Raw genomic sequence first — 27,884 nt, forward strand, 5'->3', positions numbered from 1 at the left:
AAGCACCAGTAGGCACTCTACAAGAAAAGCTTTGAGTAACTCAGTTAAACAAGACTTTTGGAAAAATATAAATAAACATATCCATGCTATTATATAATTTAAATCAAAATTACTTGCTTTTGATATCTTACTTAACTATATGTAATTCTGAAACCAATTTAAACTTATTGGTGGGCTAAACATAGTTTTATGAACAAGATGTTATTAGGCCAAATATCTTCAAAATGAAAAGGACACTAAAATCTTTGAAGATGTTCCCAAATCAAACACTTAAGTACAAAACAACCAAGCAGGAATATTCACAGTTATAAACAAAACAAAGTAAATAGAACAAATGATTTTCAACATTATATGGATTCTTTTATAAATTTAAACAGTAAAAACTTGAATAAGCAAAAATGCATCCCTATTTCATTACTTGAGAAGCCAAATTGTGGAGGACAATATGGACTAATAAAAGTACAGAAGCTCTGAAGTCAGAAAACCTGTGATCAAATCCCAGCTCTCATACCCACTAGTGGTTTAAACATAAACAAATTATTTAACCTCTCCAAATCATTTGCTTTGTCATAAAACGGGCACAAAATCACCTAACTCATCAAGCCAATAGCCTTACGTTGAAGTTGAACTTAAATCTGTCTACATCTGAACCTTAAGTGCTGCTGTCGCAAGCTTTAAGCACTGATGCCTCCGGTTTTAAGCACAACCTCCTGTCTTGATCACTCTCACTACTCTGGCCATAAACAACTTTACAGAAACAACCAGTTCCGGATTCCACCCCACCACCTTCTTTCAGCTGAGCTAGACATTTCAAGGCTTGATGTATTTCCTTCTCAGCCTGGGTCCTGTTGCTTATCATCTGAACTATTTTCTCAATAACCTCAATACCTTGCATCCTTACCTTTACAGACATCTGACAGATAAAATTTCAATATTGAGTTAATTCCATTATCCACTTTCTCTACTCTAATGCAGAGGCTTGACACTGCTAGATAAATGCCATCATTTAAACATTCATATGTCCACAAATTTGTATATTCCATCCTAGTCAATTTCTCAGGTCTTTGGCCTTCTTGGTCACTTGTTCTTTCTACTTCTTTCAGCAATTGTTCTACCTTTATTCTCAAGGTTTCTCCATTCTCTCATCCTTACTCTTAATAAACAAACTTCTATATTATTAGGGAATTTGATTTTATAAAACGTGAACTATTGGCTCTTCTGTCCGCCTCGCCTTCTGATTTTCTATATCCACTCTTACCTTCTGAGAGGATTATATACTTCTCTTCTTTATGACCAACGAACAAGCAGACATCTGTTCTTTATTTTCTAAATGTCCTTCAGAGTTTTGTTTCATCCGTTACAATTTTTTCTTCCCTTACCATGGTTTTTCCTTTTCCTTGGCTTTACCCTTGCTTTCAAACACATATAATCTTTGTAAGCAATCCCTTATCCCAGGAAATAATAGAATTAGAAATACATTTATTTGAATGTTAAATTCTCTTATTTTTGTCGATTCCTCTTTTCCCTTTACCTCCACTTTTCTTGAAATAAGATACTTTTTCCTTACTTCCATTTTTTAATAGCTGTAACTTTTTTACTTTCTCTATCATTTCCCTGAAACTATTTTATCAGAGTAGCCAATGATTTCCTAATTACCCACTGGAATTAAAAAAAAAATCTTAACCTACTAGAACAGTGGCAATACCAGTCTGTTTTTGTTTTTTGTTTGTTTTTGTAATCAAGAAACAAGATTTTTTGACTTTTTTCCCCTCAATCTCCAATGAGTTCTCCCCTTCTGCCCACTCCTTAAATGTTGTCAACATTGATCTCTGGTTATTCTTACTCCACACACACTCCATGGAGGTGCCTTTTCCAATTTTCTAGTTTTAGCTACAAACTAATGTTTATGACTCCCCTTTGTATATTTCTAGTGCCAATATCTCCACTGAAGTTCAGATATCCACATCCAACTGCCTGCTAAATATTTTCAAAGCTGTCTCAAAATTGTCATAAGTTTGTTTTTCCCCATTAATTGTTCCTGCCCCCGTAATACTTGCCTTTCATAAAACCATTGGCCAAATATAAATACGGGCTGTAAATATCACATTTTCTTTTCCTTACTCCAACTTCCAGGTAATCTCCTACTAAATTTATCACTAAGTTGTTTACACATATACAACCTTTCCTCAAACCATGCTGTCATTCTCCTCGTTTAGATCCTCCTCATTCCTAACTTAACTAATGGGTGCTAATTGTTGTCTTTGCCTGTGAATTTCTTCCTCCAATCTTACAAAGTTACCATTAATATCCCAAATAAAGTAAGACCTGGCCAGGTGTGGTGACTCGTACCTGTAATCCCAGCACTTTGGGAGGCCGAGGCTGGAGGACTGCTTGAGTCCAGGAGTTTGAGGCCAGCCTGAGCAACATGGTGAAACCCCATCTCAAAAAATACAAAAATTGGGCCAAGTGTGGTGGCTCACACCTGTAATCCCAGCACTTTGGAAGTCTGAGGCAGGCAGATCACCTAAGGTTGGGAGTTCGAGAGCAGCCTGACCAACATGGAGAAACCCCGTCTCTACTAAAAATACAAAATTAGCTGGGCATGGTGGAGCATGCCTGTAATCCCAGCTACTCAGGAGGCTGAGGCAGGAGAATCTCTTGAACCTGGGAGGCGGAGGGTGCAGTGAGCCAAGATCGCGCCATTGCACTCCAGCCGGGGCAACTAGGGTGAAACTTAGTCTCAAAAAAAAAAATTAGCTAGGTGTAGTTGTGCACACCTATTCTCCCAGCTACTCCAGAGGCTGAGATGGGAGGATCACTTGAGTCCAGGAGTCTGAGGCTGCAGTTAACTGAGATCCTGCCACAGCATGCCAGCCCAGGTGACAGAGCAAGACCCTGTCTCAAAACAAATAAATAAATAACATAAAACTAAATAAAATTAAAAATAAAATGTGATCTGATCATGTCACCTGCCTGCTTTAGAATCCTTCAGTGGAACCCTGTTGTCTGCAAAATCCTTGCTATTATCTACTGTGCAGCCCTCCCTGTCCTATGTATCTCTTACCTTAATTCCTGCCATGCCCTGCCTCTTACTTCATGCACTTGAAATCAAATGACTTGCTGTTTTCCTCATGCTCCATACTGCTTCACAGCTCTGTGCTTTAACTCACACTGCTTAACTGCCCTGAATGCACTTCCCACATTCTTTGCCTGGCTAACTCTTATTCATCCTTAAAACTTTAGTTTCCACCATGCTGTCTTCTCAGGAAATTCTCCTGTATCCTTCCAGTCTAAGTATAAATACTCTTATGCTCCCCTGTAGCTAATGCGTCCCCACAGCCTCACACTGATATGTTGAAATGTTCGTCTTTCTTACTCTACCAGATGTAAGCATCTCATAAGCAAGGGCCGTATGTTTTTCTTTGGGGTTAATTTATTCAAGATTCTCAATTTGCTGAAGTAAGACCAAAAGCCATTTTATTTCTCCGATGGCTGACACCAGCTGAGTCAACACCTCCCACTTTCACGCTCGGTCATGCATTCTCCGTAATGACAACTCTGTTCACTTCTGTAACTTGTCAATAATTTTAGCCATTATAAGAGCCAATTTCTACTTCCTAAGACCCAGACATATCTGTTTTAACATTTGCTTTAATATCTAATTAGACACTCTTTTTAGAAACACTTCCTCTTCTCTCCCCACACTGTCATTGCTTCTCTTTGTAACATTGACTATTTACAGCCATCCTCTGTGTTTCAAATATCCACCTGGGGCACATTCGATGTCACTTAAGAAAGATGTAGGCCAGGCGTGGTGGCTCATGCATGTAATCCCAGCTACCTGGGAGGCTGAGGCAGGAGTATCGCTTGAACCCGTGAGGCGGAGGTTGCAGTAAGCCGAGATCACGCCACTGCACTCCAGCCTGGGAGAAAGTGCGAGACTCTGACTTAAAAAAAAAAAAAGAAAAAAAAAAAGAGAGAGAGATGTAAATACAATAGAATGCATCCATCTAATTCCCTGTCAAGGGAGATCAGATGCGTTTTAATCTGTGCCCCAACATGTCTATACACACATACTCATTGCTACCAATATTAGTTTTTCCAAGTTTAGTAAATGATGTTGATGGCAGTAGTGACTTGTCTGGAGCAGCTGCTGTGAAGATGCTGGCTACAGCAGTGGAGGTGCAACCAGGGCTGCTTGCTCCATGGAGTCAACAGGGGCCAGGAACAGGTGGGAGCCCCGCCATCTACTAAGTCAGCAGGGCAGGAGCCCCACACCTGAGCGTGCATGCTGGTCCAGCCGGGGCTCTGGACCCAGACATCCCTGAACTCTCAGGGGCTCAGGGAGCCCCTTGCTCCTTGGGTTTGAAAGTACCTGCTCCCACTGCCTGGTCTCTCCCTGCTTCCACAGCTTGCTCCCAGGTGGAACAAAGTTGTGGCAGAGGCTTGGTACTATTACATCCCAGCCAGGTGTGCGCAGATTCAGGGCAGCCTGACACAATAGTCCCCTGCCACTTTTGGTCCCCTCCAGACTGCTGATGAGTGCCGGAGGGAGGCTGGTAGGGGGCAGGGGGAGGCTGAGGGTGGCTCTGCACAGGCCTACAGAGGCTCCTCGGCACAAATATGCCAGCCTGGGCACCATGGATGGCATATTGACAGCAGGAGGCAGGCAGGTTCCTGAGTGGAAAGGGGCAGGTCCCTGGTAAAGTCCCACCTTGGAACGCCTGAAGTCTGGGGGCTGGGCTGCCAGTTCCAGGCAAAGTCTGCTGCCAAGAGTAAGAACTTCATCGATGACCATTCAGCCAATTGGGTAGTGTGTTTTCCAGACCCACTCATGGCCACCCATGGACAAATTAGCACTGACTTTCACCCTTCTGAGCTCATAAAAACTCTCCAGACTCAGTCAGACTCAGACAGATGTTGGATGGACCTGCCTGCAGAAAGGAGTGACACACTTCTAGTCTCCTGAGAGCTGTTCTGTTGCTCAGTAAAGCTCCTCTCCACTTTGCTCACCCTCCAGTTGTCTGCATACCTCATTCTTCCTAGATGCTGGACGAGAACTTGGGACTCCAACCTGCTGACCACTGCTAGCAGATACTAGGCTAATCACAGTGAACACAGCAGATAACATGTCTCATCCAGTGGAACTTAAAGCTTTGAGCTTTAGCAAGCAGTGCTTATAAAAGTTATGGCACCTATAACTAGGCAATTGTACCAGTGCCTAGCATTTGTTTGGTTGCATAATTAATAATGAATCATAATCTGTGCAATGAGAGCAGGCAAATTACCTGATATCCAGAGGGAATTAAATACAGGTTTTTTCTTGTTTTTCTTTCTTTTTTTTTAGATTTTTAACTTATAGGAACTTGCCCACTTTTCAACTGAGTTGCAATTTTTACTTAAAATGACCCATTTTAAAGCTTTAATAAAAATCATTGTTATAAAAATCTAGATTAGGTTGAAATAACACACAACTCATGTTTTAGTTGCTTGAAACATTATAACAAACAAACTTGCTTAAGTCACAGTCAGTATGGAATTTAAAAGGCTGATATACAGAAGGTTGCCAGTCAGGGCACCAGGACAAAGAGAAAGTTGAGAAGCCTCTAACCAGCAATTTAATGCTACAACCTATCTGTCCGTAGCCAACTGGAAAGAACCAGTCACATGATCCATCAATTTGCCAAGAGAGCAAGGAATTACAATATTCTCATTTACAAAAAAAAACTGCATCATTAAAAAATAAATTAAATACCAAAGAGGCAAACCACTGCCCCCAATATTTTTTGTTTGTTTGTTTTCAGAGACAGATTCTTGCTCAGTTGCCCGGGCTGGAATACAGTGGTGGTGTGATCGCAGCTTTCTGCAATCCTGAACTCCTGGGCTCAAGTGATCCTTGTATCTCAGGCTTCAAAGTAGCTTGGACTATAGGTATATGTTCCAAGTTCTAATGGTGGCCTTCAGTGTCTCATGGACCTTTTCTAAAGGCTTCTGACAGCCTTATGATCTACTCTATGATGTCAGAAAATCAAACGTTACAAATCTGAAACTTTCCTGTAATAATCAAAAACAAAACTCTTTGCTCAAACCATTTTTATCTGAATTAATAATTTGTTGGGTAGAATACAAGATATTTGAAAATAATAGGATGGCTAAAATCCATGTAAGTAGGAATTGACTTAAGGCAGCATTTCTTATTCTGAGAATTATTAGTATGTCTGGCTGTATAATTTCTTTGTTGTTGGGGCATTCTTGTGTTTATAGCATCCCTGTCCTCTACCCATTAGTTGGCAGTAGCACCTCAGTCAAGTTGTGTAAATTAAAAACATATCTAAATATCGTCCTCTGGCAGGGCAAATTTCCAGGGAACAAAATTATCTCTTGTTGAGAACTACTGACTTAGAAGAACTTATTACAAGTCTGTTGGGGTCTGCATGTTTCCTAAACAAAGGAATGAACACACAAGACAACATAAGACAAGACAAACATGGCGGCTGCCCCGAATAGTGCACTCTGCTTTATTTTATACAGTCGTTTGTGGAATGTTGCCAAGTCACAAGACACATTGTTGTTTTTCTGACCTTTCCCTTTCTGGATTTTTAAGATGTTTACACATAAACAAGTCCCCAGGGTCTGCTTTTTACAGCTGGCTCCTTTGTCCTCCCTGTTTGCAGGGGAGGAACACCCTGCTTGGTTTGCAAGAGCAGAACGTCTCCTTTGCCAGCACGTAGTCCTCTACACAAGTCTAATGACCCTCACATGACTTTGTGTTGTAAACTAGCAATCCCACGGAATGAATGTCTCCAGGGCTTTCATCCTAGAAGAATCTCATCCCAGAAGAATTTCTTGTGCTACTTTTTCTAGATTTCTTCCCCTCTACTTCAGCAGTAGATATTAGGTGACCATGCTATCCTCACAACTGCTTTTAGTTTCTTGAACTAGTATAGCCAATATATTTTCCTTGCAGAAGCCTGAATGGCTCCTCCATTGGAAGAAATCAGGAAGGGATAAGGTTGAGAAGAATTTTTAGTCAGTCTTATTTAAGCTGAAAAGAAAAGAAATCTTGACTTCAACTCTCTTAAACGTTATAGAAGTTTCTGATCTTTGAAAGCAGAAATTCCAGATGTAGGGCAAGCTTCTATATTGGAATATTGGTTCCATAGTATCAAGGTCCTGCATTCTTTTCATTTTTCCAGTCTGACGTTCATAGGATGCCACTGGGAATTGGTGCCTACATTGATTTTAGGTGTTATGACATTAACAGATCCAAAGCAAGAATGGAGACTGTCTCTCTGTGGCTCTCTGTTAGAAGAAAACATTTCCGAGAATAGAGGCCACTAGAAAGAAGATGAGGAAACCAAGTTTATTCCAAGTTACCCCAAGTCTTGGGGTAAATGAATTAATAACTCTGTGCTTCAGTGTTCACATCTATTAGGTAAAGAGATTAGATCAAATGATCTTATGAAAACCCTACTCACTTTAAAACATTATTCACCTATGTGAATACTGCTTGCTTTCTTTAGTTTAAATATATGATTGGAATCATCTGAAAGCTAAATAGGTATTAAAGTGAGTTCACTTTCCCATTGCAGGGTGAAATTAATTTCTCTTGAGATGACTTCATGGTTGAGTTTTTTCTTACTCTCCTCTGTAAAGTGAATGGCTACAAGAGCCTGGAGTTGTTGCTGAGGAGGGAGAGAAGTTCCTCTGAGTACTTCTAAGGTCCCAGAGGCACTACCCATCTCCAGCTCATCCAATCAATAGCCAGTTAGAACTGAGGAGAAACAGTGTGTAAAAATTATGAAATCGATCTGTCGTGCCCCACTTGGGCCATTATTCACTCTCTGCACTTCCGAGGTTGTGAAGGGACCACTCAGGTTAATGGAAACACAGTGGCAGACCTGATCCCGTGTTTTCTCATTTCTCCTCTCTTGCCCTGGAGTGAATGCATGGGTCTAAGGGAGTCAGAGAGGCCAGGCAAATCATGATGGAAATTCCCATCGAGACACTGTTCGAAATTCATCAACACTAATAATGACACCTAGACACTCTACAAGTGGAAAAGAAACAATTTGGGAAAGTGAGAGGGAATTTTATCCTACAGAGACAAATAATGTAGTATGCATATCCAAAAATAGGAAGGGCATTAATTAAGTAACGGATAACCTACCTCAGCAAACATTTGTAAATTGAGATTACAATTGTTTGTCACGAAGTATAATTACTGACATTTTTGAGGCACTTGAATATTACTTATTTTTAAATGGTCCATCTAGAAAAGCGGGCGAGTTAATGCAAACATTTGGCACTTTTTAATGATTACTGAGTTTCATTTGTAGTTTTGTACAAATACTGAATATCATGATGGAATGGAGAGAGTTTTGTAAGTAAATAGATTCTAATATTAATCAGTTTCATAATGTTTAACAAGTAATTTAAAGATCGTAAGATTTTTTTCTTAAAGTTAAGTGGTTAGTGTAGAGTCTATGATCTTTTATGGATATAGAATTCTTAAACTATGATTATTTGATTTGTATTTAAAAGGAAAGCTTATTGTGCCATTTATCTCCACTACTAGGCATAATAAAACCTCAATTAATTCCACATTGTTTTGAGGCCTGCAAGTCAAAAGAGTGAGGTGAAATGTAAAACTGTTAATTTATCTTACTGTAAAGCACAAAATAGTTTTTTTAAAACCTTCTTATCAATAATTTTAAAAAGAAACTGCAAAGTTCATAAAATTTCCTTTAGGGTTTCAAACAGAATCTCATCAAAGTAATCATCTAAACTTCAGTTGAATAAAGAAAAAACTGAAGATAAAGAATAAAATATGAGTCACCATATGTTAAAATAAATTGATCTTAGCCTCAGTTTCTGCTGAGGCCACGAGATGATTGATGTCAACATTCTAAAGTGAGGTGAGAGACAATCATGCAAAAGGCAGTTTAGAGAAATGGATTTCTAACTCTTAGCTCTTTTCACAATAAGGGCATAAAACTGGCAGGGTTTTGATTAGGCAGCGATTTCTTTAGAGAATGCTGTGAGAGGGAGGTTGGTGCTTCTCACTCTACAGTTGCATTGAAACTTTAAGAAGACTACTTAGCTTAACGTGTCTCCTGTAGTTTGATAGGCACAGTCGACAGTGTCTCCTCTGACTCATACTTAAGAAATCTGAAGCATGAAAGATTAGGTGTCTAGCTACCCTGAGAGCAGAGGGATCAACAGGTACTTTTTGAGATTATATATATGCATACATATATATCATATAAATTATATATAATTTAATTTACTGTGTATGTATAGACATTATGTATAATATATTGTAATTATTCTTATTAAAGTATCATTTAGTGGCTCAAATAACCATTGTAACATGATATGTCCTCATGGTATTTGAAAAAGATTATTTATTTTGTGTTTGCTACACATGAGCCTGAGAGTAAGGATGGCTTAAATACTCAAAACCAAAGTTATGGTTTTCTCTCAAGGAACTTCCTGATGACTATGAAGACCAAATGTGATTTTTTGATAAATACTTTAATGGCCAATGTTTAGGAAATTCTCTCACATAATGAATGATTCTCCTTTAAGAGGCAGAGAAACTGAGCAAAAACATTTATGAAACAATAATCGATAACATTAAAAGTGAATTTGCCTGAAAACAGATTGTACTTTGTCTGGAATATCATAAGAATAAACTTTTTAATGTTTGTAGCATGGCTGGCTGACCGGCTTAATATCATGTGTTGGTGACTTTAGAACAGGAGACAGCAAAACACTAGAAGGGTCTGTGTCATTCTTGACCTTACTAATTCTCCAAGGATTATAATATGATTTCTATTAATATTTATATTCTAAAATTTGTTTGGACAAAATTTGGAAAGGTTTGAGATATTTAGCTTTTTTTTTTTTTCTTTTCTTTGGTTAATGCTCAGTTATGGATATTGGCTCCTATTTGAACTTGAACTCATACTTTAATATGCATGTGATATCAAGCTGCTTACAGTTTCTCGAGGGTACCATATGCTTTTTACATCCATATCTATGTACATGACCTACTTCTGGGTCTTTCTCCAGATCTTCATGGAGGCACATATTATTTCCAAAACTCAGCTTTTTGAAGATATTCTGATACCTTCATCCCCCAAATAATTTATATTTTCAAATCTCTTTTTGCTCTTAAACATCATCACATTTTTCCATTTATGTTTCTCTACAAAAAGTTTTTAAGTAGACATAGCTTGTTTGGTTTTGTTTTGCTGTTTTGTTTTTTCTTTTGTTTTTACCTTCTCTATCACACCTCCAATTTGATTTTCATAACACGGCAGATATTTAAAAATTGTTTGCTGAACCGTATTAAACTAAGAAAAGTTAAGATTATTTTGCTTGTTATATTATTTTGAGAATCCATTTATGTAAAACTTTCCTTTTCAAAAATTATATATCGTATGCAATAGGTACTCCACATTCTAGTTTTAAAATGATAATTATGTACTCTTCATTAGAAATTCATTTCTTATATATCTTTTTTCTCAATTATGTAGTGACAACTTTATCTATGCCAACTTATCTTGAGAAATGTCCATAAGCATTATTTCCTTTATCTATAAATCCAAGGGTAGGGAAGTATGAAAATCAGTGAATAAATTGGAATTCTGGTTCTTCAACCAGATGTTGTCACTCTCTTGCCACTTCCTCCAACATAAAATGGTAGTATAACTACCATTTCAGCTTTCAATTGTATCTACTAGAAAACAATTCTGGGGGGAAAAAATAACTCTGTTTTTATATGAAAAATGGCCCTTTACCCATTGCAGTTAGGCTTCCATCCGAATGCTGCCTACAAGAATCTTTCCCTGAAGTCATCGGGCTTCCTTCCACATTATTAAATTCAGTGTTTCCTTTCTGGCAGCATTTAACACAGACAGGAACTGCAGGTTTTTAACTTTCCTCCTGCCTGCATCGGATGCTTTAACGCAATCTTCTTTGTAAAATCCTCTTCCTCTAGTTGTTGTCTTCTAAATGTTGGAACCCCAAAAGCTTTGTCTGAATTGGACCCTTTTCTCTCCCTATGCAGTCTCAAATAACCTAAAGTCCCATGGCTGTGGTGGCATCTGCAGGCCAATGACTTCCAAATCTATCCCTTTTGACTTGATTGCTCATCTGAACAGCAGACTTGTACATCAAGGCCTGCTCTAATACTTTTATGTAGATATCTACTAAAATTTATCTCAATTTTTACTTGGCTCCCATTAACTTTTAATTCTTGACTTGCAAACTGGTTCCTCGTGTTTTTCACAGTCGTATAATGAAAATATCAAAAATATTTTCCAATCATTCTTGATCCCTCTCTTTCCTTCATTTTCTCTCCCTCAAATCTCCATCCCATCTTCAAGGTTTGTTCACTTAAACTCCCCAAAACATATTTCATACCTGATGACACAATTTTTTTTTCCTACTCCAAAAGTACTGCCCTTGCCCAAGTCAATGTTACTTCTCATCTAGGACTGCATCATTAGCCTTGATTTCCCTTTGCTACCAAACCCCATTACCTCCCCCTCCAGGTATTTAACACAGAAGGTAAAACAGTCTTACACAAAATAAGACATTTCATTGTCTTGCTCAGTACCATTCAATGTTTTAGCTTCTGTGTGTAGAGTAAAATTTGCCTTACACTTGCCTTACAATTAACAATATTCTCACCTTACAAAGCTATATCAACACCCAGATCTTGTATCATCTTGAGATATTTTTCCTCCTAAAACTATACTTCAGGCAGACTGATCTTCTTCCTCTTTGAGTATATTAGGCTTGTTCTGCCCTCGGAACCTTTGCATTAGTCTTTCTTCTGCCTGCAATAATCTTCTGCCTGAATTTCACATAACTTTATCTTAGACTAAATATCATCTCCTCAGAGAGGAGCCCTTTGACTACCCAATCTAAGGCAGCCCACCATCACACCATTGAATCTTAATTCCCTGCCTATCTCTAAATAATGTGATATGTTGGACATATTTTCATGAGTCTCCTCTGAATTGTTGTTTGCTTTTCTTTTCGGCCTATTCCCTTTTAAATAGATATACCTGAGATTAGGGACTTTATTTTATTCAATGTTGTACAATCCAGATATAGAATAGTGTTTTTTCCATAGTAAATGTTTCTTAAGTACTAGATAACTAAAAGAATTATAAATATATCTTTGGGACAGTCACGTTTTATACTTTAGTAAAGGTTGATTTTTAAAATGAGTTTAAGCAATATGATATATATATTATATACAACATATAATGTAATATATAATGTGATATGTAATATATATCATGTCATATAAATGTGATATATGTGAAATATATCACATTAAAATATATATATCACATATATATCACATTAAAATGTATATATGAAATATATATAATATATACACATAAAATTTCTCAACTTTCATCTGAAAATTAGAGTAATTTTTTCCCCAAAATGCTTGGAGCTAACCATCTTTATCAGCACAGGCTGTGTATTCTAATAAATTACATATCTGATTTGAAACAATGCTTTCTATATAAATGTGAATATATATTTTTAATTGCCAACATCTCTGTTCATCTTAAAGTCACTTGCAAAAATCCCCAATTTCATGAAGAGGTAACCCTATATAGTAGTTAACATGGAGATTTTGGGGATTCAACTTATCTTCCATTTACCTCTTTTTGTGACCCTCAGTTGTTGACTTCATCAAACGTTTTTTGTTTTTCCTACTCATAGTTAAATTTAAAAACCCCAATAAAAGCATTGTGACATGCCAGCTTCTCTTTTCATATCTTAAATAGATAACATGTACATAAATATCTTTTTTTAGTCTGCTTTTACTTTTAAATGTAGTTAAAATAATTTTATTAAGTGCCCAAGAGACACTGGAGAAGGCAAAGATTAATTTAGGAAACCAATCCTTAAAATAAAATTTGTAAAGTTTATATAACCTAGGTACCTGTGGAAGAAACGATTTGTTCATTATTGTCTATTTTTTCCTCTCTCATAACAGAACCTTCTACTTTTAGTCGGACACCACCATTTCTGCCACATTCCCTTGGGAGAAATGATGTGTGCAAGTCCTGTCCGTTAGGAGATCAGCTTTCAATCCTCTGACTCTCCTCCCCATTCCTCTTTGGCCAGCAAATGAAGAAACTGGAGCTTTGCCTTTAAAGTAGAAGATGGAAACCATGTGTTGAAGATAGCAGAACTCCCCTAGCAGAACAGACTCCTTACCTCTTACACTAGAGAGAAATAAAATTTTTATCTTCATTAAGACATTTGACTTTGGATCATTTTGTTACAGGTGTTTGGACTGTACTCTAAATAATACCATTCCCCCAAAAATATACAAGTTCCTTTTGTCATGTGAAGTTTCAAATATGTGAGTAAAAATTGAATTTTAGAACAACGTCAGTAAGTTGGATATTGCCTATAATATTTTATTATTTTTCAGGATAAAAAGTAATGCCAAATGAGAACAGGATATGGCTGCAAATCAGCATGAGGGATATTTTTGGGGTAATGAAAATGGTCTAAAATTGGATTATGATGCTGGTTGCACAATTCATGTAAGTTTACTAAAAATCATTGAATTGTATACTTAAAATGGGTAAATTCTTTTATGTAAAGTATACCTAAATAAAACTTAAAAGAAAAATATTGTGCTTATATACTAATAAAAAGAAGCCAATAACGTATTAATTAGCTTTCTGGTTTGTTTTACCTAAGTATATTATTATTTCAAGGTCTTTCCCTGCTGTTAATATATTTAAAAATCAGGAAGGAGCTATAAAGTCAAAATTGGGGATACCCTTTCCACAGATAACAAACTTATTCACCACCTTTTGGATTTTTCTGGGGGGGTCAAAGCTACTTTTTCTATTATGCATTCAATTCTACCATATAACTATATTTACTCACTCAAAGACTGCCTGCAATGATTTGGATAAACCAAGTAGCATTAATTCCTGTACAAGTCTGGATACATTAGACTGGATACATTTGGAGAAGTAATAGCACTAGTATAGCTTAGGGACAGCAATATGTAATAGAACAGGATGAGAAGAACAAATGTTTTAAATATAAATTTAGTTCTACTTTCAAACAATATTGTTTTATTTGGATTAGTTCTGCATTATAAACTAGTTAGCAATTTGAAAATCCGGTATAAGTTGGATGTCTCTAAGTACGTCCTTCAGGTAGGCCATAAAGCAAGAAGGATTTCAAACACATATTCTGTTTAGTCTCATATATATATATATATAAAGTAGTCTTATATATATATATATATATATATATATATATATAAAGTAGTGTCACAACTAGTGCTGGTATCTTTAAGCACAATGACTTCCCATATCTTCCAAACCCATCCATATGCTTCTACTGAAGCCTGTAATTTTATGATAATTCTACTTCACATATTATACAGTAATAATTTGCCTATTCATCTATTTTGTATTTATTTATTTTGAGACAGTTTCGCTCTTGTTGCCCAGGCTGGAGTGCAATGGCACGATCTTGGCTCACCGCAACCTCTGCCTCTCGGGTTCCAGCGATTCTCCTCCTTCAGTAGCTGGGATTACAGGCATGCACCACCATGCCTAATTTTTGTATTTTTAGTAGAGACAGGGTTTCACCATGTTGGCCAGGCTAGTCTCGAACTCCTGACCTCCGGTGATCCACCTGTCTCAGCCTCCCAAAGTGCTGGGATTACAGGTGTGAGCCACCACACCCGGCTTCATCTATTTTTCTTATTACATTATGAGCTCCTAAAAAAGGATAAATATTTTTTTAAACCATCGAAGCCCCTTCATTACAGGTGCATGGCAGATAATATGCACTTGATAAATTCTTATTGATCTTACATGAAATTTCAAGACCTAGAAGCAGAAATTAGCACTTCTAAAAAATGGACAGCCCATCTGTAACTGAACTGAATTTGTCTTTAAATTCACAACACCTGCTCCCCAATATTAAGTTTTTTTTTTCCAGATTTCAAAAGAAATATTAAGACTTCTAAAAACTACATGTGTGAAGACAAGTACATCTTTTTTTTTTTTTTTTTTTTTTTTTTTTTTTTTTGAGACGGAGTCTCGCTCTGTCGCCCAGGCTGGAGTGCAGTGGCCGGATCTCAGCTCACTGCAAGCTCCGCCTCCCGGGTTCACGCCATTCTCCTGCCTCAGCCTCCTGAGTAGCTGGGACTACAGGCGCCTGCCACCTCGCCCGGCTAGTTTTTTTGTATTTTTAGTAGAGACGGGGTTTCACCGGGTTAGCCAGGATGGTCTCGAATTCCCGACCTTGTGATCCGGCCGTCTCGGCCTCCCAAAGTGCTGGGATTACAGGCTTGAGCCACCACGCCCGGCCGACAACTAAATCTTAAAGAAATAAGTTAAACAATGAATCTCATTCCTGGAGATATATCCAGGATCTAAATTTACTTTTAAAGAATGAAGACAGTCAAGAAAATACTGATTTTGACTTGTCAGGTGTCATAGAATCTGAATAGTTCTAAATGCCTCTAAATGAACATCTAGATTTGATTCAGTTACAAATAGAAGCATTTCTAAATATCTGCTGTAATAGTTTAATATTTCTATTCTTATTTCATTAAGAATGTTTCCTTGCTTTCCTTGATTTTAAAAACTTGAAATGTATTATTACGTGTGTGTGTGTGCGTGTGTGCCCACATGTGTGCACATCACTTTCCTTATTCGCAAAGCAAGTGCTTTGTTCATAGTGAAAGTAAAGAGACAGAATGTGGATAATTCAGCAAATAAGATGATAGAAAGCACTTATTGGCGACGGGTCAGTGGCATCATCCACTGCAATGAAGAATAGAATTTTTATCAAAGTTCCTTGTCTCAGGGTAGCACTTCAAGAGTAAATCATATCACTGATTATAGTCTATAAAAAGATTTTGGAGGCTTCTAATGGAAGTAATTATTTTTTCCTGGTTCTTCTGTATAACAGTATTCTGACATACTGATTATCAATCATATTAACTTAGAAATAATATATGTTCAGTTAAGTTATAAAACTCTTGATTATGTCATATGAAGTCTACATCATCAATTACTGACTATTGGAAAGATTTTCTTGCTGTTATAAAAGTCAATACTAAACTACAGAAAAAATATATTTCATTTTCAGTGGCAATAAGTTACAATATTTACAAATAATACGTTTTAACTACATAATATTTATTTTAACCACGTAATATTTTAACTACATAATGATCTGGGATCCCAGGAAATTAGAAATGTCTTATGACCTTGGATTATTCAGAACAGGTAAGTGAATACAGTATTTTTTTCCCTTTTTTTTTTTTTTTTTTTTTTTTTTTTTTTTTTTTGAGACGGAGTCTTGCTCTGTAGCCCGGGCTGGAGTGCAGTGGCCGGATCTCAGCTCACTGCAAGCTCCGCCTCCCGGGTTTGCGCCATTCTCCTGCCTCAGCCTCCGGAGTAGCTGGGACTACAGGCGCCCGCCACCACGCCCGGCTAGTTTTTTGTATTTTTAGTAGAGACAGGGTTTCACCGTGTTAGCCAGGATGGTCTCGATCTCCTGACCTCGTGATCCGCCCGTCTCGGCCTCCCAAAGTGCTGGGATTACAGGCTTGAGCCACCGCGCCCGGCCCTTTTTTTCCATTTTCTTAACTTTATGGGGCTGCTTTTTAATTGGACTCTTAGTAAAGTCTAAGATTCTCCCAACAAAAAGACAGTCTAAAGGCCCATCGTTGATATCAAGCTACCCAGACCCTATTATAGATACCCGTATGTAAAAGGAGTTAACTCCACTTCCTAAGAAATACGTAATTGACCAAAAAATGTTGTAAGAAATAAAATGGATACAGGAGTGCTAAAGAACATATCCTTACTTTGAGATCAGTAACAACCAGTTGAAAGATTTTTTCACTTTCCTGTCAGCTTCTGTAGCATTGTAAGGATACTGCCTTGGGCTATGCAGGTAGCCTTGAGGTGATGAGAATTTTTAAGAACACTATTTGAACATCAAATATCATTGAAACACCGAATGCCAACTAAATAGAATTGATGCTTAAAAATACAAAATACACAATAGCTAACCATAATCAACTTAAATTGTGCCCAGCTATTGTTGACTGAAAAATGAATTTGAGGTTAGACTAACAGAATACATGCTAGTCCCAAATTTCTATTTTCAAAGGCCATTTATATGAAAGTACAAGCGTCCATCAGTTGGGGCACTTCAGATAAAGTATTTTATATTTAATGTACATTATAGTCAAGCCATTTGATCTTGCAAATAGTGACTACACATTGATCCTTGGAGAATACAGCTGTAAAGCTAAAAGCAATATTCAGGAAAGTTTCACAACATAGATTTTTAACTTTTCCTCAAGTTGAAACTCAGTATGAAGTAAGTTTTTGCAACTGAAGATACAAAAACAAATGACAAACCCTAGTGAAATATATATAAATAAATGCTCTTTAATAGTAATGAACACCCCTCCTAAGAGACACAATTTTCTACCCAGCTAAGTAACTGATGTGTGAGATAAATAGCGGAAAAATGGGGCAGTAAGACACAGGGAAATGTGTGTTTATTTGTCTCTCAAGAGTTGAATCGTACTTACTAGCTAGCTACTTGTGAATGATTAATGAAATAGGAGGAAAAAACACAGAGAGAAACAAAAAGGAGAAGAAAAAAAGGGGGGAAATGCCCTTCATTCCTCAGATAAGAGAGAGAAAAACACAGCAGTACCCATTGCCCAGAACAATATTATTTGAAAGTCTCTCAGCATTCAAAAGTCAAACTCGAGAGGCCAATGCTTATTTATTTACAGAATTTCACTGTTTATTTAAATGACTTGTCTTCTTTTTTGAACTTGAGAGATATTTGTTGCAAATTAAGGAAAAACACTTTTTTTCTGTCTGACTAAAATATCAAACTACTCTTGATGTTGTTTTCCCCAGAAGAAATTAAAGAAATTTCACAAAGTTTTGTTGCAACACTGAAAATTTAGATTTGAAAATTCAACACCACAGATGTAATCACAGCCAGACAGTAATTAAGCATCAGGCCAAATTTGGTCCTAGAAATGTGTATGCAGAATGTGTGACTTTAGTGGAAGTCTTCTGTGTGTTTTCAAGGGCAGACTTTGGTCAAAGGCTTATTGAGGGAACTAGGAATAAAATGCTTCTAAAGAAATAGGGCACCTTTGTTTAATAATATTTACTTATATGCAAATCTTTTCTTTTTAATTTAGATATATTGTGAGTAAAATTGTGACCACTTTCTGACATTTCCCATATTCACTGAAAGACAAACGCTCATTTTCATCTTCAGTTGTTTTACTATTGTGTATAACAGAAAGGATAGAAAATCCTCTCCATGAAAGCTTTCATTTTCAAATTGTTAGCATTTCTAGGATAGTCTCAGGATAGGTTTTGGGTGATATGGGAATATTTGGGAGGAAGGGGGGCATTCTCATTTGGCAAGTTTGCTGGGAAACGACCCCATGGAAGTTGCCCCAAATACTTATGGAATATTTTGGTTTTTTCTGTGGCTTTTAATTTACCTTAGTATTTGGCAGCATAAAGGGGGAAAATGCTTAATTTAAACTGTGCTAGGATATGATGTGAGATGTGTCTCTGCTTGTGTCTTATTTCTTTTCTGATAGAAAGATTTTAGCGCCACGTATAATAGCATTCTTGTTTCTGAATCTGAGCCAAGGGACCCTTTCTATACGAGTTGCTCTGTAAACTCAGACGAATATGAGCAGCTGGGCTGACCTTGAAAGCCAAATGCTCATTATTATTAATGAACTTCAGCAAGTTTCCTCACTTCTCTAGGCCTCATTTTCTTTCTTTATAAAATAAAGATAACAGTTATTTATAGCATCACCGGAATAACCAAAACAGTAACAAAAAATGTACGCTAAGTTCCTAGTGTCAAACATGTAAGAGGTTTTTAATTATTCTTACTGTTTTTGTTTCTCATTCATGTTGTTGTAATTGATGCATCATTATTGTGGCTCTTCTTCTTCCTCTTCCTCTTCTGATGATGACAATGAAAATAATCTAGGGTATAGACTACATAATTTGTATAGTGCTTTGTGTATTTTGATAGAGACATCACAAATAATTAAAAAGTCATGTGCATTGCCTAACATCTTTAGCAGTATAAGAAAGTCAAATATTTTTTAGAAATTCTAATAAACCACATATAATTTTTTTAATTTAATATTTTTTTTACATGTCAGAATTTTTAAAACCTGTAGCCAGTGAATTCACTGTTCCTGGTTTCTGCCACATTTTTTCTTTCGCATTGAGAGAGGAATAGTCATTCAGATTTCCCTGAATCTCAGAGGGCCCGGTAATATGTTTTCTGTAAAACTCCTATGAAAAGTTTCCTTTTAAAAAAATCATTCTTTCTCCGAGGACTAATAGTGAATAAAAGATTCCACAGTGAAAGCTATCGGGGAGAGCAGCAAGTTGTATCCAAAATAAAAGTCATGCCCAGTCATTTGTGAAGTTATGATTACTTGGTGCCGAAATGGCTTCAAGTGATGAAGGACTGAGTCCTTTCCTTTTCTACAAGAACACATTTCTGTCTGGTTAATTATTGTTTCCTATTATTTTGCCTTTATTTTGTGATAGTTTTCAGTATCCACACTACCACAAACATCATCAGGCCTAGTACTGTCTGGCTAGATAAGAGAATGTGGTTTTTCTTTTTCTTTCTATTAAGCATTCTCAAAGTATATACCACAATGTGAAAGTCAGAACCTGAAACCAACATTTAAAGGCAATAGTCATTATATACTTGGCCATGGTCACCTATCACGAACATTCACCAAAAAGAACTACCTTTGGACTATACTCTAAAAATTTAATAAGGTAAACCCTATTCTTGTTCTGGGTTTGTCAAGTAATTTATCAAAAGAATACATGTGTAAATTTATATTCCCAAAGGACAGCGTACCAGAGAAACAGAGAAAAACAAATTTGGCAACGAGATACCCTATATTCCAAGTCGACTCTGTTCATTACAACTAATCAGTTCAAAATTTTGGTTATAATCTACATAGCCATGACTATGTGCTGTTTTTCTTTAAACTAGTTCTTTCCTATTTAGAAAATCAAAAGAAAAGGCAGTTATGATGCGCAAAGTTAAGTGGTTCTCTATTGCCAAGGTAAAATTTAAAATTATGTTAATCACCAGCAATTGTTAATTAAACTATTGCTCATTGGACCTTAACTCTAACTTTTACTCCATGTCTATAATATCACTTATTTTCTGTTAATGTTATAACCCTGGTAATTCTGAAAGATAAAGCAAGTGCCTGGCTCTATCCTTAAATGTCAACCGTTTAAGTGGTTTGACTTTTATTTTCTATTTACTTTGGTCAGTGTAAATTTCTATGGGTTTTGCTGGTTGGGGGAAAGGGGATTTGAGGATCTGTAGTTCTTGGTTATTAATATTTGACTTTGTTAGTGCTATCTATTTACTATATGACTTTGGGAAAAAAAATTAGATATTCTTTCACAGCCCTTAAAATGCACGGGGAGTGTAATCACACATTGGGCCTGCAATCTCTATATATTGCTGTTCCCTTCAGTTTCACATTTAGGTAACAATGGTTTTTGATCTTTTATATATTTTATTTTCTCACTCCAGTACGTGTTTGTAGCATCAGGAATTTGTGTTTTTTTCCTTAAAACATTATATAGATTATATAACATTTTATACAGGAAATGTCGCAACGTGTCAGAAGCATGGCTAATCTATCCCAGAGTTTTAGTTTTAGACTGCGCTACCTGTAAGCACGTTGTAAGACTGCATAGGAACCTCAATGCCGCCATCCTCTGAGCTAATGGCACAGTCTAAATATCCCCTACGTGGAACCCAATTCTAGCAATGAGTACGGCAGAGAACAACTCTGGGCAGAGTAAATAGGATGTTCTCATAGATATTATTTACACGCTAAGAAGCTCTCTTCTCACAGAGGTCTAATTTACCTACCTGGAGTTGGCCATGGGAGGTAGAATGACAGAGCACAGATAAGTAGAGCCAGTGGGGCAAATCTGCGGCTCTTCCAGTATTCTGTAGTTCAGTTTTACCAGATTTCCCTAAGTGCCAGCCTGTACTTGCTTGGTGATAGAGCCAATTCATAAACCACAGTGCTTAAAAGGAGTTAGCTTTTCCTTGCTCTTCTGAGTGGTATATTAATTACTATTTTTCAGTATTTTGTAGTCCACAAGCAATCAATCTACTTTCTATCTCAGTAAAAATGTCTATTTTAAACACACCCAATCAGTCAGGATTTTCTAACCACAATCTAGAACTTTTAAGAGCTTTGGGCCTCTTAGTCATAGTGTTCAGCAGTATTCCTAGGTGGGTTGATGTGATGTCCACAAACAGTCCCACCAATCTCCAGGCTTACTCTTTACTGGAGAGGTAAGAGATAGTAATTTACAAAATTTTGCTAAGTTATGTGGGACAGAGAGAACAGAGATACCCTTGGAACTTTGAGAAGTAAATTATTCTCTGGGAGAAAATCATCGTATTATGAATGTAGTTCAGTCAATTTTTATTATTTTTGAGACAATGGCTCACACTGTCACCCAGGCTGGAGTGCAGTGGGACAATTAGGGCTCACTATAGACCCAATTTCCCAGGCTCAGGTAATTCTCCCCTCAGCCTCCAGAGTATCTGGCACTACAGGTGCCCAACACCATGCCCAGCTAATTTTTCCTTTTTTTCTTGTAGAGACAGGGTTTCACCATGTGGCCCAAGCTAACCTTGAACTCCTGGACTCAAGCAATCCACCTGCCTCAGCCTCCCAAAGTGTGCTGGGATTACAGGCGTGAGCCACCATGCCTGGTCATAAAGTATTCTTAATGGTCATCAGGTTCAAGGCTTATCACATTGAATTATGACAGTATGGCTGTAAATTCAAGTATCCATGTAAAAAAATATATATATCGAAAAAATGTATATCAAACGTTATTCTATAAAAACGCAAATTGCGCCTGGCTGGACCTCAAAATGGGTATGGAAAAAAGTCCTTAGCCAAGTCTCTCATGTTTTTTCAATCACTTGTAACCTGTTGCACACTTCAGGTACTTCTTGCATAGCCTTTACCCTCTTGGGTGTAGCTAAAGAAATAGTGGGGATCAAATAAAGATCACTTCATTTGATCCCTAGCAATGCACTCTTAGTTTCCATAATCAGTTTCCCTCATGTTCCTGCCAGACAGGCTGTTGAAAAAAAGAGGTTAAGAACACTTACTGTACTCCCTCTACTACCATTTTCTTATTTATTACATCCAGTAAGGGCTTGGGCAATTATAAAGGTTCTCTTTTATCATGTCCATTTGAAACCAAGGGAAGGGCTAACTCTCTCATTGACACTCAATGTTCATTCGAATTGTGCATGTCAATAACAACAACATAACCCCAGTGTATTAGTCCATTCTCACACTGCTATAAAGAACTACCTGAGCCTGGGTAATTTACAAAGAAAAGAGGTTTATTTGGCTTCGGCTTCTGCTTCTGGGGAGGCCTCAAGAAACGTATCATCATGGTGGAAGGTGAAGGGGAAGCAGGCACATCTTCACATGGTGGAGTAGGAGAGGGTGGGAAGTAGACACACTTTTAAACAACCAGATCTCGTGAGAACTCACTCACTATCATGAGAACAGCAAAGGGGAAGCCCACCCCTATGATTCAGTCACCGCCCACCAGGGCCCTCCTTCAACACTGGGGATTACAATTTGACATGAGATTTGGGTGGGGACACCGAGCCAAATCATATCACTCAGAATATTTAATATTTCTTCTAGTCACATTTTCTAATTTGTAGCATCACTCTCATCTCAGGACATCTCTATATAATCCTGGTTTACCTTTGACCATTTCTTCTTATGCCCCTTGGGAATACCTGTACAATGAGAGATTGTATCCAGTAATAGTATTGCATACAATTACTGGAACATTTAAAATCAAAAGGCTTTTAATGCCCCACTCTGGATAAGATGAATAGATATCAGTCTAGTAGTTTGTATTTTTTCAAATCTATGGCTTTAACTGATAGTGTAAATTCAGCTCTTTGTTTAAGCATTCTTTATTCAAAATCCTTCATGATTGGATTTGAATTTGTCCAGGAGAGGATATATTAACTAAATTGAGGGAGCACTTTAAGAGATTAAGGAGGAGCTAAAGTAGATGTTTTATCCCCTCAAGCATCTATAACATCCCACCAGCTCAAGGATGGCAGCCCCGTCAGTTTCCTTTTTTTTTTTTTTTTTTTTCCTATTTTTCAATAGCCATCTGAACAACTTCACTCAGCTAAGTCAGTTATCAGGCCCTCTCCCTGCTTTGCTTTTCTTTCTTTCCTTTCCCCCACCCCCCATAGTAACATCTTTTTGGATGGCATAAATATTTTCTTCATCATTTAACCCCACACATGACCACTTAGCGAGCAGATCAATTGCTGTTTTGTGAATATTACTTTACTCCCTCCTATCCTGTCCTCCTCATCGAACAAAACTCCCTGGAGCATAGTTGATATATTTTTGCATCTACCAGGGTTTGTGCAAATAGCATTAATTTAAGTGTGTCAATCTAATCAGATATAGCCAATCCGGATTGCTTGCACCTATGTACTGTTTTGAAAGTAGTATTGCGGCCAGGCGCGGAGGCTCAAGTCTGTAATCTCAGCACTTTGGGAAGCCAAGGCAGGCAGATCGCCTGAGGTCAGGAGTTCGAGACCAGCCTGGCCAACATGAAGAAACCCCATCTCTACCAAAAATACAAAAATTAGCTGGGCATGGTGGCCCATGCCTGTAATCCCAGCTACTCGGGAGGCTGAGAGGCAGGAGAATCACTTGAACCCGGGAGGCAGAGGTTGCAGTGAGCCAAAATCCCACCACTGCACTCCAGCCTGGGTAGCAGAGCGAGACTCCATCTAAAAAAAAAAAAAAAAAGTCATATTGCATCTGTTAGTAAAGGAGAGTGTAGGGAGGTTACCTCACTTGGTGTAAGCCTTCAGACACCTTATCATTACCCATTGTTACAAGGTATATGTTAAACCATCTGAAAGCGGCTTCTCACAATAGTTTTCCACCATGTGAAGTTGAGGCATAATCCCTTTCATTTAGTTGTATATAAAATTAGTGACATGCTCCCAAATCATTTTTTTTTCTGATAATTCATGCTAACAAGAATTCATCAGACTTGTTCTTTGATTTCTTCATAAAGAACCCCAGCTCTAACCAGAGTAACCTCTGGAATCTGAGGTCACCTGGGTTGTGATTGAGTACAATGTCTTTATTCAGTAATCAGTTAAAAAAAAAAAAAAAGTCTTTTTTTCTGTGTTTGATGTTTCACTTTAAAAAAATTAAAAGTCTGTCTTTTTTTTCTGTGTTTGGTGAGGACTGCTATCATCAGCTAGGGAATAGCATGGTTTTAGAACCTTCTTTAAACTTACATTATTTGTGTATTCACTTAGCTAATCTCCCTAGATCTAAACCTACTTCCCATAAATTCCATTGTTAAATCTTTGCCTCCATAGTTGGAGTCAAGGTTTTTGCTACTTCATAAGAAGAATAGACAAGTAACTATTCCAGCAAAGAACCCTCATTATTTTACACCTTCATTATGGAACCCTCATTTCTTGTTAAAAAGTGTTTGAGTGATCATAATTTACAGGTCTAAAAGTTAATCATGCCTACTCTACTAATCTGTGTTATCAAAAATGGTTGAAATATTAAATCTGACTGAGGATCTTAACCAGGAACAAGATCTACTTAGGACTCAAATGATACAAGCAAACATCAAGATATTCCTTGGAGGAACTCAAAATTTTCAAATTCAGCTCTCCAAAATATCAATTTTCTTCCAACCTGGTTGGCATTTTGGTGTAGGATTAACTATGAGGTTTATTAACAATATATGCAAAAGTATTAAACACAAAAATTGGCCATTTCAATTTTGAAATATCCCTGCTTTGTATTCCACTAATTTGACAGCTTATGTAACTACTCTTCATTTTTTTCCAGACATTCAAGTTCCATAAACCATAAATCCTAGGTTTATCTACAATAAGCAGTCTAGACCGGTCAGGTATATCCACCTAAAACATTTTATAGATAATGACTCCTGGCATTTCTCCATTAATGCACTCTATTAATGTTTGCAAAGAGGTCTGTCCAAAGTCAGGTTCCACCCACCATTCCAGTGCCCCTATATGGAAGAAGTGTGCTACAGGCCTGCTGGTAATTCTTTCCTTCTTATTACTGGATACCCATGAACAATGAGGTTTCAGTAGTTTTAAACATTTCTGTCAAGAGTCACTTTGACCTTCTAAATAGACAGCCTGGAACAATTTCAAATTAGATAATAGTTTCAATCAGAATAACCTTAAACTGTTTTATAAAAATATTTGAGCAACTAAAACTCCTGACTGAATGAAAAGCCCTGTCATTTTACTTCAGTGAATACATGAGAATTATTTGTAATTATGAATATTAGCTGTCTTTTTTTCAGATCAAATCTTTAACATTAAAACCCATTAAAACACTTGGTTTTTTAAAACATATTTTCAATTAATAGTATAATTCCAGGTAATGGATCATAAACTATGAATTAGTGAAAATTTTAATCAATTCAAGTTTCTTATAATAGTATTTTTTACTTATTTCAATCTTTGGGAATTAGTTGCTTTATGAACATCTTGCTCTTCATTCAGTTTGCTAGAAAATGGCAGGATTTCAAAATTATTCAGCAGATTTTCCAGAGTGCCTTGTGATAAACCACTAGACCAGTAAGATGTGTCATAAATATACAAATAAATTTATGAAAATTTATATTACATTATGATATACATCTCATGGATCCAGGGAACACATTAGCATATAAAAGATTCTAAAAAGTAACATTTCCCCAACTCTTTGACAATGAACATCCTTTTAACGAGCAAGCTGCTGTAGCATCTTCCAGAACTATCATCCTGTGTAATAAGCTTTTGGAAATGGATAATCTCTCGAACTGATTTCCAATTTCCTATTCTAGCATTCAAGGCTTCTTGACTCTCCAAACTTGTCTAGATGCCACATGCTCTTTTTCAAATTGACGAGTCTTCTCCTCGCTGTTCCTGATACTACCATTCAGTCTTTCCTTGGAATCCTGCCTTATTATTTTTGTTGCCCTGATATATTCTTCTCCTTCCTTTCTCCTTCATTATATTTTATACTTCCTTCATCCTTCAGGTCATGTTCTGTTCCTCTGTCAGGCCTCTTGGTTTTTGTGCTTCTTTCTGTCCTTACTGATGTCTGCTTTGGCTTGTTTTGATCTTAAATCCATTCATTTCCCTTTCTTATGTCTATTCTATGTTGGGAGATCATCACTTTTGCACGCTACATGTTTAGGATCACTTTTCATTAGGCTTCCTACTATTTTCAGCCAATTGAAAGTCTGCTTATATGATTGTAGGGTAAGGGTAAATTAAGTGTCAGAGCTTTTCTCCTTGCTTCTTTAGCAGTAGTTGTATCTGCTTCAAAGCTTCCCCTTCACCTAGACTGGTCTACCATGTATTGGCTCCTTTCGGGTGGCCTTGGTCTCTTCCTCTGTGTACTATCAATTCTGTCCTTTGATGATCAAGTAGAGGAGTGGTAGCAGCTTCTTGTACTTCCTAATTTTTGAGTTAGGGTTTCTCATGTATTTCATGACTTGTATTATAATCTCCTGTATGAAATTCCCTCTCTTTAAGAACATAGATCACTCCAAGCTGCTATTTCCTATTGTACCTTGGTTGATATACCACCCAAGTATTGTCTGAATTACCATTGGATAACTCTCATGTTATACTTTCCCATTACTTCTTTAAAATGTACATTGTCCATTTTTCTTTATAACGGGATTCCTGCACCATACTGCTTATGATAAAAATCTGCATGTAATACAAATTCACTGTGTAGAATGATGTTTTGAGATATGCAACAGGAATAGCTGATGATATCACCAATTTTTGTGATGTGAGACTGAAGTGGTAAAAATATTTTTGACATTTCTGATATTCTGATAACATTTCCAATCTTTTATTATATTAGTATATAATATAATACTATTTATATATATTTGCTTTGTATTGCCACAAGCAAGCTTGTGCACTTCTAATCTTTATTTCTGTGCTCTAAACACCAATCCTACTTCTAGTCAGTAATCACCTATTTCTTCAGAAAATTAGTAAATTAATTAATTCTCCCTTGAAATTGCCTCAGGAAACCAGAAGGGATGCTTTCTTTTTGTCTCAACATTTCCAAGGACATTGGCTCATTTGCTCTACTTGATGAACAGCCAACCATAATCTCTGGGTGAGTTATTCTTTTCTGTACAATGCAAAGTATAAAGAGAAGTTGGAAGAAAAGCCCACAACACAAACAATTACCACAATCATCACATTTAGGACCTAGCAACAAATTAGTGGACAAAACACAGAGCTTATCTCAGGTTTCTTCTCATCTGTCTTTCTAACCATCTCTACTTCTTTTTGTTTTTTCCTTTTTACTCTGTGGAAGCCAGAGAATCTACTATATGAAATAACAATAGAAAGTCTGAAATCACAGAGAAAGAGAGGCTATGGTAGATGTGCATATACAATTTAGATAATAAGTTGTATTTCTCCAAAGCATTCATTGAATTTTATCATCTTCTCTGTTCCTTGTTGATTCAGGACGTTTTTTAATGAGCAATATTTTTCTTCTGTTAGGACATGTTTCTGTTGCAATGAGGACTAATACAATAGGAAAATGAGTTTTGACTGCTTGCTATGTTGCTTGAGGAACCCTCTGCAGTTTCTTTCCCGAGAACCAG

The 27,884-nt window shown here is 36.9% G+C and overlaps 1 long non-coding RNA gene across 4 annotated transcripts in view; it reads left to right on the forward strand.

The window, feature by feature from the left end:
- The window catches only part of LOC105481460 (uncharacterized), a 325,073-nt gene extending 297,535 nt beyond the window's left edge, over positions 1-27,538 (forward strand). For 3 of the 4 annotated variants that reach the window (XR_986956.2, XR_011609312.1, XR_011609311.1), the window contains one exon: positions 13,037-13,724. This is a non-coding gene — a long non-coding RNA (uncharacterized lncRNA). Of the gene's footprint in view, positions 1-13,036; positions 13,725-27,292 lie in introns of those variants that run through there. The other variant, XR_011609310.1, reaches the window with a different exon arrangement.
- Positions 27,539-27,884: the final 346 nt, after the last annotated feature.

The sequence above is a fragment of the Macaca nemestrina genome, chromosome 10, assembly GCF_043159975.1.
Source record: "Macaca nemestrina isolate mMacNem1 chromosome 10, mMacNem.hap1, whole genome shotgun sequence".
NCBI classification, from domain to species: Eukaryota; Metazoa; Chordata; class Mammalia; order Primates; family Cercopithecidae; genus Macaca; species Macaca nemestrina.